The sequence below is a fragment of the Pogoniulus pusillus genome, chromosome 19, assembly GCF_015220805.1.
Source record: "Pogoniulus pusillus isolate bPogPus1 chromosome 19, bPogPus1.pri, whole genome shotgun sequence".
NCBI classification, from domain to species: Eukaryota; Metazoa; Chordata; class Aves; order Piciformes; family Lybiidae; genus Pogoniulus; species Pogoniulus pusillus.
The window spans coordinates 5807933-5822399 of NC_087282.1; positions in this window are offsets into that span (position 1 = coordinate 5807933).

Here is a 14467-nt window from a genome sequence, read left to right on the forward strand (position 1 = left end):
GGTGCTTGGTGAGTTCTGATTCCTCTCCCTCACTCGAGGTGGGTCTGCTGGGCAGAGTGTAGCAGCCAGCCCCCTGCCCATGGGGAGTATGGGCAGACCCAGCCCTTGGGGCATCACTGCAGCCAGGCACAGGCTACTGTGTGCTGGCCACAGTTCCAGGGAGGGGTTCGTCTGGCAGGGGCAGGCAGAACTTCTCAAGGAGAAATGATTTGCAGCTGAGGCCAGCAGCCTCAGGACACTGGTGTGGGAAAGGGGCAGGAGCAGCTTAAACAGGTAGTGCTGGAGAGGAGCAGCCTCTGGCCTCTTGCTGGTGAGGTGTCTGACCAGGAGACATCAGCTGCTGTTGTGCATATTTCATTCTCAGAAGGGTCACTTTCTGGGTGGGGATGGGGAGGATGCAGAGACCCCGTGAATGATGCCCAAGGAGCTCCCATTCCTGAGGCTTCGTTGAAGAGCACTTTTTTAAGCTCAGTAATTACAGCACTTGTTAAGCCTGTTGATGCCCTTACACTTGGTCTGTTCCTTACAATAATTATTAGGATGAAGTACAGGATGATTTTCTTTCCTAATTAGTACTTATTCTTGTCCAAACTCAGGCTCTCTGGGTGTTTGTACTGCTACAGCTCTTTGCTGGTGTGCAGAGCAGCCACACACGTCACTGTTGTGTGCAGTCCTGCGTTGCTGCCATCTCCCCTGCCCTCAGCTCACTGCAATAGGTACAAGTAAAGCAGGTGCTGAAAGTCAGGCCCAGAAGCAGCAGCCACTGAGTGCAAGACCAGAGTGTTGGTGAGGTATTTAGCATGCCTGGCTTTCAAAGAAGTTTGGTGGGGTTTTTTTTCATGGAGTGCCTGGAGCCTGTTTTCACCAGTGGTCAAAAGAATGCACCCCAGTGACTGGTGAAACGAATTTGCTGCTGCACTGAGAGCAACCAGCATCACAGAGCGGTTGTAAGGGGAAGAGTGAGCCTGCACTGAGACCCAAGTGAAAGCAGAGGTGGGCATGCTGCAAGCTTGGGAAGGGTGAGGTAGGTCTGGGGATATGAGCTGAGAGCCCAGCCCATGCCAGTAGCTTGCCTAAGGCTGCTGGCACAGCAGGAAGGCTGTTTGGAGGAGAGACCCAAGAGCGGGGTGTGTGTGTGTGTATGTGTGGAGAGAGCAGCCTCTAGCATGCTGTTGGGGTGAGAATTCAGAGCATGCCTTTCTTTGCCTTTCCCCTCCTGGGTTCAGGGCTGCAACCATCCAGCACAGCATTCTCTGGTGCATGATGACTGTGTGTCTTCAGCAGGTACCGTGTGGGTGTTTTTGGCCCTACCTCAAGGGTTTCCTCTTCTGGAGAAGTCCCTGAGGTGACTGCTCCCATGCAGAGCAGACGCTTCCACCCAAACCAGGAGCTCCCTGTGAACAAGGGGTTTACACCCTGCTCTGCTCCTTGCCTCAGAGCATTTGTGTTGTCTGGTTTCGCCTCACCGTTGGCACAAGGAGCAGTGATAAATGTGCTTGGGCTTCTTGTTCTCTGCACTGAGATAAGAGGTAAGTGTCTGTGGACCAGAGCTGGCAGAGGGAACAGAGGCACTCCGTGTGAGCAGGGTGTCCTGGAGTCCTGTACCCCTAAATTCCTCTCCTGCCCGGACTTCGGGGGGAAAGGGGAAAAGCCGCCTGGTTTCCCCCCCCCTCGCCTGCCCTGCAGCCGAGAAGGGGGCGGGGACTGCCCCGTGAGTTCCCGCGCTGGAGCCAGGCTGGGATTGGCCGTGCGCTTTCGCGCCTAAAGTGTGGTAACTCTGCCCTTTGTCTAGCCAAGGTTATAAATATTGGGGATCTTCCCGCCTTTGGGGTTCCCGCTTTGGATTTTACGTGTGCCTGGACGAGTTCGCTCACTCTCCTGTGCCTGGACTGTAGAGAGACCAAAGGATTCGCGTTACTGTTAGGCACACCTTTGTCTGCCTAACGACCCTTAACGACCCTTAACGACTCCTGCAGCCGCTGGAGGAGGAAGACAGACCGCACGAGCCAGCCTGAGTGAGTTATTTGGCTTAGCTTAATTTAGTAAGAAACCGCTATTAATTAATAGCAGAGTCCTTTTCCAAAAACTGACTTCCAAATATATATAGTCAGATTATTAATGGTATCCTCGTAGAATTCTCATGCAACTTAACCTGTTTATCAAACGAAATTAATCTTTGTATATATAGTTGTGGGGGCGGGTTTTGTAAAAATAAAAAATATCTATTTTTGATAAATTCTCGACTCGGCCACGAATTATTACTGCCCTCCGCAACATTATGGCGCAGTGTATGCAGGGTAGTTCAATCATAGAATTTCTACAAGAAAAGGGATGCCTAATCACAGGGCTTGATTTAATTTGGGCTCAGAAAAATTGTAAAAATCCGGAGAAAATCCTGGGAAAATTAGCTGAGCGCTCAGACCCTGTGATTTCTGAGTCTCCAACGGAGCATTTCTCTGTTGTTCTGGGGTCAGTCGTGACCCAGACTCTGGCCGAATTTGAAAATTATGAAAAAAGAATTCAGGCCTTGGAAAAGGACTTATTAGCCGAAAAAGCTAAATGCCAAAGCATCTGGGAAAGCATGCTGGCGCAGACAAAGAGCCTGACCGCGGCACTGACTGCCCAGATGAAAGAAAGGCTTGTAACGCCTGCAGACACCACCTCTTCGGTCTCCGTGTCTGAATTTGAATGGAGTGATTCGCGGGAATCGGGGAAAAAGGCAGAGAATGCCCCGAGGGGCTCTTCGGGGGAGAGGAGTTCCCCGAAACCAGGCACAAAAGACTCTGCTAGAGACTCAGAGAATTCCTCTGCACATGCCTCTGCGCGGCAGAAAGCCTCAAAGCCACGCAGAAAGCGCAGGTCCCGACCGGACTCTCCCGTAGCTAGCGGAGAAGAGAGCTCCGGTGAGGAGGGCGCCGCGGTGCAGAGGCACGTGTTGCCTGTGATAAGAATTGAGTCCGTGAAGGGCAGGAAAGGCGGTGCAGGGACCACCGTGATCAAAAAACAGTTCACAGACGCACAGCTCAGTGACTTACAAGTCAAATATGCGAGAGATCCTGAGGACTCAGTCGCTGACTATGTGTATCGAGTGTCCCGAGCCGGTGGGGACCGGGTCCTTCTAGACTCGCAGGAAGCTGCTGGAGACTGGGGGGACGATGTGTTCCTGACTCGTGAACCCGAGGGGACACACAGCCTCACCGCTCGGATAGCCTACTGGGCAAGCAGTGTCCGTCCAGCCTACCGGGGGGAGCCGACGGAACTAAAGGTCACCAGCTCCTCTGAGCTCATCACTGCTCTCCGCAGACTTGCCTGTGTCCAGGCTATCTATGATAAGGGACATTATGATTGCCCGTTTTATGCCCCTGTGGACCCGGAGAGACTGCACCCTATTATGAAGGGTTTGCCAGCAACTCTGCAAATCCAACTACTGAAGAATGTTGAGAAAATTGAACGTGTGCTTGGAGAAAATGCAGAGAACGATGGTGCTAAAGAGCACGTAATGACTTGGGCTGAACTGTTAACTGACTTAAATGCCCACGGGCTGCAGTTTGGGTTTGGGTCTCCTGAAGGAAAAGGGGCTGGGGAGAGACAGTCTCGTGCTTCTCCCCCAGAAAATCCCAGGACTCTGCGCAGGCAGGTCCGGCCAGTGCAGGACTGCCCCCCCAGGGGGGCGGGAACTTCAGGCTTCTCCCCGAGGGGAAGGGGCAGAGACCAACAGAGTGACTGGAGACCCAGAGAAAAGAACAGTTGGTATAGACAAGCCCTGACTTTAGGGGTACCAAAAACTGTTTTAAGGCAGCTGGCAGACTGGCAGCTGAAGGATCTAGTGCGGTGCCTTCAGAAATCGGCTGCAAAATCCAGAGGCAGCCGCGCCAGGGCCAGCGGCAGCGGCTCGCCCAGCGGTGGTTCCCAGAGCGGCTCGCCCAGAAGCGGCAGCCCCCCCGCTGGGAACTGCAGCTCGTCCCCAGACAGAAAGGTTAACCCTTTCTCGTCTCCCACACGGGAGGCAAAACACTGATTTACTGTAATAGTGGCTCGGCAGCTTTTAATGGTCAGCAGTCACGGGGAGAGCTACAGAAGCCCCCAGAATAAAGACCTGCTGCCTAGATGAGCCACGTGGTCACTGACCACCTGCCCCAGTACAAAAGGCCACCGGATCAGTGCACGGTGGATCGTCCCCAATTATTAATTGTCAAGCCTGGCCTTTATAGGCCGAGGCAGATTTTGTCTCCTTACAGGTTAAGGTCGAGGCAGAGGACCAGTTCCTGACCACCTGACCAGCACCTGGGAAAGGGAGAACCAGCTACACAAGGGATGGAGTCATATCACCGGGGTGGCCAGTGGATGATGGCATCAGGACCCACGGACTGTGACCTCCAGCCATGGACTCAGAGCATCCAAGGCTCTGCCATGAACTTGGTTGCTCTACCAGGAACAGAGCAATCTTCAAATTGACTGTGTAGCTTTATTTAATACTGTTTGGGCTATTGTTAAGCCTTGTTAAGTATTGTTAAATATTGTTGGGGCGATTAATGTATTACGTATTGTTAATGTTGGAAAAGGCTAAGCCATATATATATATTAATAGGTTCCTAAATTGAAGGGGGATCACCTCTCACTCAAGTTCTAGACAAAGATGCTCATTACCACCGGGGTGGGATGTCCTGGAGTCCTGTACCCCTAAATTCCTCTCCTGCCCGGACTTCGGGGGGAAAGGGGAAAAGCCGCCTGGTTTCCCCCCCCCTCGCCTGCCCTGCAGCCGAGAAGGGGGCGGGGACTGCCCCGTGAGTTCCCGCGCTGGAGCCAGGCTGGGATTGGCCGTGCGCTTTCGCGCCTAAAGTGTGGTAACTCTGCCCTTTGTCTAGCCAAGGTTATAAATATTGGGGATCTTCCCGCCTTTGGGGTTCCCGCTTTGGATTTTACGTGTGCCTGGACGAGTTCGCTCACTCTCCTGTGCCTGGACTGTAGAGAGACCAAAGGATTCGCGTTACTGTTAGGCACACCTTTGTCTGCCTAACGACCCTTAACGACCCTTAACGACTCCTGCAGCCGCTGGAGGAGGAAGACAGACCGCACGAGCCAGCCTGAGTGAGTTATTTGGCTTAGCTTAATTTAGTAAGAAACCGCTATTAATTAATAGCAGAGTCCTTTTCCAAAAACTGACTTCCAAATATATATAGTCAGATTATTAATGGTATCCTCGTAGAATTCTCATGCAACTTAACCTGTTTATCAAACGAAATTAATCTTTGTATATATAGTTGTGGGGGCGGGTTTTGTAAAAATAAAAAATATCTATTTTTGATAAATTCTCGACTCGGCCACGAATTATTACTGCCCTCCGCAACACAGGGAAACGTGTTGAAAACCATCTCCTAGCTGGTCAGAAGAGGGCTGCCACCTACTTCTCGATTTTGTGGTGCCTCAATAGCCCAAATTTGCAGAGGTCCTGGGGGCATATTTAAGAAGCTGGGGTGTTCACTGTCCTCACCTCAGCTGCCTCTGGGACAAACATCTCCAGCTGGGATGCAAAGCTGTACAAAGGCAATCAAAGCACACAAGCTGACTGCTTGCCTGGCTTCTGGTTCCTCCAAAGGTTTCCTTCAAAAACCTGTGACAGGCTGGCCTTGGAGCCCGGGGTGGGACAGCTGTGGAGAAGAGGAAGGAGCAAGATGCAAGGTGCTACTGGCTCTCCTCACACTGGTACCTGCAGCTGGTTCCTGTTCTCAGCCCTGTGCCCTGTCCTGCAAGATTGGTGCCAACCATGCAGACGCCAAGGGCATGGGGAGCAAAGCCAGGGCCATGCCTCAAGTATGCCCTGTCCCTAGGGCCAGTGGCAGGGGCGAGATGCCAGCTTTTGTTGAGGGATGAGATTTCTTCTGCTGCCCCTTGCACGGGACTTGCTCATCCCTATTGGCACCTGTGGCGCTTAGTGCCGTAATGAGCCCCTCGTGCTGGTCTCATCCTGCTCAGCCCTGTGCCCTCTTTGTAGCTGTGCCACCAAACCTTTGCAGTGCAATTTCTGTGTGCACCTGGCTCCTCTGCAGAGGGCTAGAGCACGATCAGTTGCATTTCAGTTGCTAAAAGTGAAGGCTTCAATCCATGAGACCGAACTGAATTTCCAGTCCTGACTTTCTTTCCTCCTTCACTTTCCTCTCCTCCCCACAGACGATTTTCTTTTATTGTTTGCTCTCTGCTTTTCCCATTTCACATTTTCCACAGGCTTGCCCCTGCACACAAGGCTCTCGTGTTACTGCTCCTCTGCAGGACACAAGGGCAGTTACCAGTGAATGAAAACACACATTTCACAGCACGTTATTGAATCATTGAAGGTGTTTGCCAGGAGGCAGAAATTTATGTTACTTCTACCTTCCAAACTCACCTTTCAAACCCGTGAGCTGTCCCAGAGGGACTCTCCAGATGCAGTTTTCAAGGAGCAGCTGGAAAGTTTCATGGTGCCTGTGTCTGGGGCGCCCCAGCAACTCTGACTGCTTTGCTTCATCTACCCACTAAGTGCAAATATCAGTCCTTGTCTTTGCTGGGCAAGACCAAACTGCCTCCCAGCTCAGGGACTGTCTCTGCCACTCGATACCTTCCAAGCTAGAAGATGGGGACAAACACACACAACCTCCCTCCCTCGCTCCAACTGTTCAGCCGGGTGGTCAGAGGGCTGGGTAATGGAGCTGAGTGGTTAGAGTCAGGGGACATTAATGAAAGCAAATGCTCTCAACTGGGACCAACCTGGGAGCAGCAGCAACCACCACTGGCTTAAATGGGGAATCTGATTCCTTTTCTTGGCAGCAGAGGTTCATTTTTTAGGGGAAAACATTGCAGCTCCAATCATAAAGCCTTGCTGACAAAAAGCAAACACTCTGTCTTCAGGGACAGCCCAATGCCCCCAGCTATTAGTTGTCAAAGAATCTGTTATTACCCCAATGCAACTCCTCTGTCCCTTCCCTGAGCCCTGGTGGCAAAATGAGGCTCTGCGAGCATGAGCAGCCTACTTCTGTGTGACAATTACAGCGTTAACAGGAGCAAACAGCCTGGATAATGAGCTGGCTTTAGATTCCAGTGCAGCTGCACTGGGGAAAGAGAGTTTTAGCAAAAGAATAAAGTGGTTTTGCAAGCTGCTTAATACCTCTTCGAACTCCCCCTCACATCCTCCTCTGAGCTGGTTTTAAGGAATTATTGGAGCAGAAATAAATACCCCAACTAAATGCAATAACAACAGGGCCAATTTTCATCATTTCTGACCTCCTACAGTTAACTTAAAACAAGCAGGAACAACAAATATGCAACAAAAGCCAGACGGGTTAGACTTAACCCTGAGCTGGGGGTCTTTGCCCTGCGCCATCCCAGCGCTGCTTGGTGGGTTACTGCTTTCAGCTACCACCACCAGCTGAAGATCCTTGTGAAGGGGACATCCTAGAGGCATGAGACCACCAAGGTTCAACAGCCTGTCAGGACACAGCATGTGCTAGATGCTTCTGTGTACAGAAGCAGGCAACCAGGCGATAGAATAAGAGGACACAGTCTCAAGCTGTGCCAAGGGAGGTCTAGGCTGGATGTTAGGAGGAAGTTGTTGTCAGAGAGAGTGATTGGCATTGGAATGGGCTGCCCAGGGAGGTGGTGGAAGTGTTGGCTGGAGGTGTTGAAGCCAAGCCTGGCTGGGGCACTTAGTGCCATGGTCTGGTTGATTGTCTAGGGCTGGGTGCTAGGTTGGACTGGATGAGCCTGGTGGTCTCTTCCAACCTGGTTGATTCTATGAAAGCACACAGGTATGTTAAATGAAGATGGCACAGAATCACAGGATTGTCAGGGCTGGAATTGACCTCAAGGACCATCCAGTTCCTCCTGCCATGGGCAGGGACACTTTCCACTAGATCAGGTTGCTCAGAGCCACATCCAGTCTGGCCTTAAAAACTCCCAGGGGTTCTACCACCTCCTAGAGCAACCTGTTTGAGTATCTTGCCACCCTTATGGCAAAGAATTTCTTCTTGCCACCTAATCTATATCTCCCATCCTCTAGCTTGGATCCATGCCCCCTAGTCCTACCACTACCCAACACCCTAAAAAGCCCCTCAGTTGCTTTCTTGTAGGCCCCCTTGCAGCAGGGTTAATTGCAAGACAATAAGCAGAAATTCCCTTAATGGAGACACAGCCTATAACTATCCCTTATAGTGTCTCATAAAGCAATTGGCTTTGTCTCCAGCAGACAAATTAGATAGCACATCAGCCTGCTTTTATAGAGCCTGCTCTGATCTGCCAAGGAGAGTTTTATGAGGCCTGGCATGAAAAGTCTCTCCAAGTGACAGACTATTGTGTGTCAAATCAGACACATCATTTCAGCAGGACTCAGCTTCATGGGTTTGGGGCTTTTGTTCTGACTAATTTTTTTGCTCTCCTCCCTGATAAGTGACAGCTGCTCCTCACTGACAGCTCACTGCAGAAGGCAGCATCCTCATGTGAGCTGGCACCACAGAACAAGGCATTATTAGCCAGCATGGGCTCATGGGAGAGCAAGACCTCGTTCAAGGGCCAAAGGCATCAGCTCAACTCTTATTACTGAGGCAGAGACAGAAAGACTGGGTGGGGGAGGCAGGGAAAGAAATGCTTTTGCTTTGCTGTCTGAGGACACCTCCAGGAACCTTCTAAGGAAGGTTTGCTCCCGTGCAACACACCAGACACAGACACTGGAAGATGTCCTGGCCCTCGTGTCTCCTGCCACTGGTATCTGCCTGCTCCAGCACAGTGCAGAGCATCACCCATGCACTCGTCTGAGCTTGGTGACTCACTGCCTGCACCATCAGCCAGGGACCTCAAAAAATTCCTGCCCTGTTCCCACACAGACATCTGTAATCCAACAGCATCAACATATCTTGGCAGTGGGATTCCCTCTGCCAGACCTGCTCACCAGGATGAGCTGATGGAGCAGCTGTCACTGGGCAGGGAGTGCATGGACAGCAGGCTCTGGGGAGCAGTTTAGGGATCCACACTGGGGTTTGGGTGGGAATTACTGGCAGGATGGGGAAGCGCTGTGAAAGGCCTGGAATCTCAGAACTGGGAGCTGACTGCAGCACTGGGCTTGGCATGACAAACCTGCCCTTACCCTGTCAGGACTCCTGCCTGGGCCTCGCCCAACCTCTGGGGAGATCAGAAGCATTTTTCTCCCCACCGCAGCGCAGGAGGCGATGGCTCGGGGGGAGCAGCATGTTTGCTCTGCAGTCGGTGAGAGGGTAGAGCCATCTGCCCTGACTTGAGGCAGAGACTCTCCTCTGCTGCCCATGGCAGAGGCTGTCTGCTCATCACCTTCCAAGTGCTAATTCTAGGTGTGCCCTTTCCATCCCAGCCTCCTGAGACAGGTTTGGGCTTTTTCCTGCCTCCTTTCCCCAGTCTGATGAGTTCTATCTCAGTGCAAGAGGACTGACAGTGCAAAAGGTCTGACACTTACCCCCACACATGCACTTCCCAGGGCTTGTCCTGGATTTCACTGAAGACCTTTCCATTTGTCCCCTTAGCATGCTTTGGGCATCCCCTCGGGACCGTTTTCCACTTGAAGAGCTAACTGATGATAATTGTACTCTGTTTCTCCTTCCTGAGCTAATTTTCTGACTCATTGTGGGTTGTTTTACTTTTTTTTCCTGCCTGCTTTTTGTTAATCTAGTTGGCATTTTGTGGTTTCTTTGTTCATTATGTGATGGGGCTATATAAGGGGATTTGTCTCTGGAATTCAGGTATCCCCTGCGCTGCGTTCTCCCTTATCGTCTTCATCAGCAACTCTGCTGAAGGCAGTTGGATGCATTTGGCATGAGCTAACCTTAATAAATCTGGGTTGTTAATCACTCAGACATGTCTCTTGAATCTCTGCACACTGATTTGTGTGTGCTCAAATAGTTTCTCTGGAGTAGACTCCGGGTAACTCAGCGTTTAGCAATCTGCCCTCCAAGTTCACCCTCAGGGTCTTGCCTCCTGGGACTTAGCCTGCCTGGGACAAATCCAAGTCACCTGCCCGCCAAGGAGGGCAGCACTGCAGTCACCCAAGGCACAGGATTACAGCTTTGTCCCCAGTGCATGAGCAGGACAAGGACTCGCTGGGCAGAATGAGCTTCCTGAAAGTCTCTTTTCCTACCCCACAGTCCAGCCCTCCAGCCTCAGGGCTGCCAACCGCTGGGCTGCTTGGAGCCAAACGGGCGGTGGCTGCTGTCCATACACAGCCCCCCTGGTCTCTGTGCGCAGAACCAGAGCAGCCACTGGCACAGCCCTGCTGGGAAAAGGGAGGAGAACATCCCACGTGGGGGGAGGTCCCTGTTTGGGATGCTCTTGGTCCAGCTGATCTTGGGCAGCAGGCTGCCTCCAGCACGACTCAGAAAGTCATTCCCACAGACGAGCACTGTGTCTGAAGACAAACTCATGAACGCTTCTGCATCTGTTTACCTCCTGAGTTGGCTCAGATGGTGACCTGCTCCAGCCAAAGCAGAACTTCTCAGATTCCCTGTTGCAGCCCCTGGCTAGGTAAGCCTCTGGCTGCTGCAGCAGCCAAAGCAGAACTTCTCAGATTCCCTGTTGCAGCCCCTGGCTAGGTAAGCCTCTGGCTGCTGCAGCAGCCAAAGCAGAACTTCTCAGATTCCCTGTTGCAGCCCCTGGCTAGGTAAGCCTCTGGCTGCTGCAGCAACCCCTGAGCCTGCACTTCAGCAGCAATGCAACCTCCTGCCCCTCAGTCACTCTGCCTTGTCTAAATCAAACAACTTCGCTCAGTTTATCATCGTCTTTCTTATGTTGTGCATCCTCTCTTTGCCAGAACACTGCTGCCAGAGTGCTGCTGTGTTAGTCAGAGCATCCTCCAGTGATACAAGAGCCTCAAGGCAACAGGCAAAGCGTGTGAGGCTTTGAATCTCGTTCAGGCATTGATAATTGCCAGTCTAGATAGCTAAGCCATTACAGGGATGCAACACAGCCAGCACTTGCATCATGCCCATTTAGGGGAGAAAAATCCAGCAGTGAAGAGATGCTGCAATTGACAGTCCAAGGAAAACCAGCTAAGGTTATTTTTCACAGCAAGAGGTAGCTAACCACATGGATTAGCAGAAGATCATGGGAGTATGAAGAGAGGTGCATGGCCTTGGGCTTTGATTCCTCCAGAAAAAGCTTATGCAGTCATTTAAAGAAAGGAAGGCAGGGGGGAAAAAAACCCAACCAACCAACCCAAACAAACCAGCAACAGCAACAACCAACAGATAAAGCCCAACCTCAGAAATACTAAAAATGGCCTCAAGCCAAAGTTTAAAGATTTAACTCGTGGCCCCTAGACTAGGCAGAGGCTCCCAAAACAGCTCACCTGCCAGGGATGATGAGCAGGTACCACTCTAAGATTAGCTTGTAGCTGTTCCTGAGCAAACCAGCAACCAGCCTGGACCAGCATTCCAGCTCAAGAAACTACTGAAAATGTCAGCTTATCCATCTTGCACTGTAAAACAGCCCCAAGGAGTGGGATTTAATCCCTGCCTTGGCTTACACCCCAGAATTTGCCAGCAGTGAGGTAGGTTCCATTTCAGAATCACAGCCAGAGCCATGGCTTAATACTTCTGATGGAAGAGATCAGTGCTAGTGCTGTTGCTATGGTTATTTCATAGAAGCCCAAGGTATAAGATGAACATTGCAAGAAAACATGGAACAAAATTCATCCTTAGAAACTGTGTGTGGTTTGTGTGCAGCATATGGAAACAACATCATGCAGTGCATGGGGCTGAGAGAATGGCTGGAGGTCTACACCAGCACTGCCACTTGGGGCTGGGTCGTACTCAGCTGCCCAAGATGGACCTTTCTAGGGGGAGGAGGTGATTTTTTTATCATCTGGGTTGTTTTTTTTCCCTGGTGAAATGTTTGCTATGCAGAAAAATTTGTCCAGGGCAAATATAAGAGCAAATAAAGAATATGTTCATCCAGGATGGCATTTGAGATGTGTGCTTTTGTGATATCAGGGGGGGTTTCTGGGAGTATCTGGATCAGCTGAGTAACTGTGGACAGCAAAATGACCCCATGAATCATAGCTAATCCAGTTCTGCATCTACCTTGCTGGCAGCTGCTGCTATCACAGGTCTCTTTAGCACCACCACCATGGCACTAGAGATGGAGGTCTCTTTATTTTTGCTTATTGCTTGTCATGAAACCTGCTGGCAAATAATGAGATAATGACTTTGACCCTTGCTTTCTGAAGGAGCCCTCTGAGAGCATGTTGGGGAAGTTCAATAGCCCAGATCAAACCCTTCAGATCCAGAGCAAGCACCAAGTGGGGATCTCAGTGCCACGAGGTTATCCCCTCCTCTCCAAGGCCAGGACCTAGGTGATTCCAGGCTTTACCCAGCCTTTGCTGAACTGAACTTGATCTAGTGTGAGATGTCTCTGCCCCTGGCAGGGCAGTTGGAACTGGATGATCTTTGAGGTCCCTTCCAACCCTGATAATTCAGTGATTCTTTTTCCCTCTGATATTTCATCCCTATCTTAGACTGTTCCCTCACTATGAACTATTGAGAGTCAGCCCTCAACACAAGCTTTTGTTTTTCTGAAGTGTGGGATGGAAGAGCAGACAGGGAGGTGGATTAGGAGATGGTTACAAGAGAGAGTTCACAGAGTGGTAATCAATGGTGTCAAGTCCAGCTGGAGAGCTATAACCAATGGAGTTCCCCAGGGATTAGTGCTGGGTCCAGTGCTGTTCAGTATCCTCATCAATGACATTGATGAGGGGACAGACAGACAGACAGAGTCTGCTCAGCAAGTTTGCTGATGGCACCAAACTGGGAGGCTTGGCTGATACAGCTGAAGGCTGTGTGGACATCCAGCAAGACCTGGACAGACTGAGTTGGGCACAGAGGAACCAGATGAGGTTCAACAAGGACAAGTGCAGAGTCCTGCATCTGGGGAGGAATAATAAACTGCAGCAGCACAGGTTGGGAGGTGATCTGCTGGAGAGCAGCCCTCTGGAGAGGGACCTGGGAATGCTGGTGGAGAATATCCATGGCACAGCAATGTGCCCTGGTGGCCAGGGAGGCCAATGGGATCCTGGGGTGCATTAGGAGGAGTGTGTCCAGCAGACCAAGGGAGGTTCTCCACCTCCTCTACTCTGCTCTGCTGAGACCCCACCTTCAGTACTGCATTCGGTTTTAGGCTCTCCAGTTGAAGAGGGACAGGGATCTGCTGGAGAGGGTGCAGTGGAGGGCTATGAGGATGATGAGGGGACTGGAGCAGTGCCTGATGAGGAGAGGCTGAGGGACCTGGGGCTGCTTAGTCTGGAGAAGAGAAGACTGAGAGGGGATTTAATCAATGTTTATAAATACCTGAGGGCTGGGGGTCAGGAGGGGGGTACAGGCTCTGCTCACTGCTCCCTGGGATAGGACAAGGAGCAATGGATGGAAGCTGCAGCACAGGAGTTTCCAGCTCAACACAAGGGGGAACTTCTTTCCTGTAAGGGTCCCAGAGCACTGGCACAGGCTGCCCAGAGAGGTTGTGGAGTCTCCTTCTTTGGAGCCTTTCAGGGCCTGTCTGGATGTGTTGCTGTGTGACCTGAGCTAGATTGTGTAGTCCTGCTCTGGCAGGAGGATGAGACTGGATGATCTCTTTGAGTCCCTTCCAACCCCTGACATCCTCTGATCCTGTGCTGGGCGCTAGGGGAAGCTTTTCCTACTTAGTCTTCCTAAAGTAGGACCTCCCAGGACATTTCTTTCCTGTGCCCATAGGACATGGAACCTCCCAGACTTTTCATGGTCATCTGATTTGACTTGAGGCTGCCATCACTCACAATTCCACTCCTGGAGGAAGCTTTCCAGTCACTGAGAGAAGCTCTTCCACTGCACCTTAGGACTGTCTCATTGACACCCTTAGCTCATGCTGAGAACTCGTGCTACAGCAAGCAAAGGCTGAAGGATGCTGGCCTTAAACTCCAGAAGATGTGACTGGAAGTGGGCTGCTGCATTCCTGTGGTAGAGACCAAAACCCCTATACTGACACTCAGCACACATTAAGAAATGGTCTTTTAATGAAGTGGTAGTTTGAGGGCAGTTCACTCAAGGGGGATGAGGAGGGAGGAACAGCCAAAAGGTAAATGACAGCTTATTTCCATCATTATACAACTTGATGCTCACTAGTTAGAGAGGTTTTTAACATCTTGGGAAAGCCACAGTGGTATTTTTTCAGCTGAAAAGGGACCCAGTCTGGGCAGAGTGGGCAGAGCCTGCACCCAGCCATGGGCTGACAAAAGCCCACGTTCAGATGATTGTTACTGTCCAAGTGGAGTGCCCCAGGGATCTTGTATTCATCCGTTTCTGCTGCTTCTGATCGTGGTGCTCTGCTGCCTTCTCCTTGTGCAGGTACTGCAATGCATACTCAAGGTACAGGGAGGTGGCTAAGTAGGGTCAAGTAGCCAGGAAGTGAGGACCTCCCCTGCTTTCTCTTCTGTTCCTTCTCGCTGCACAAG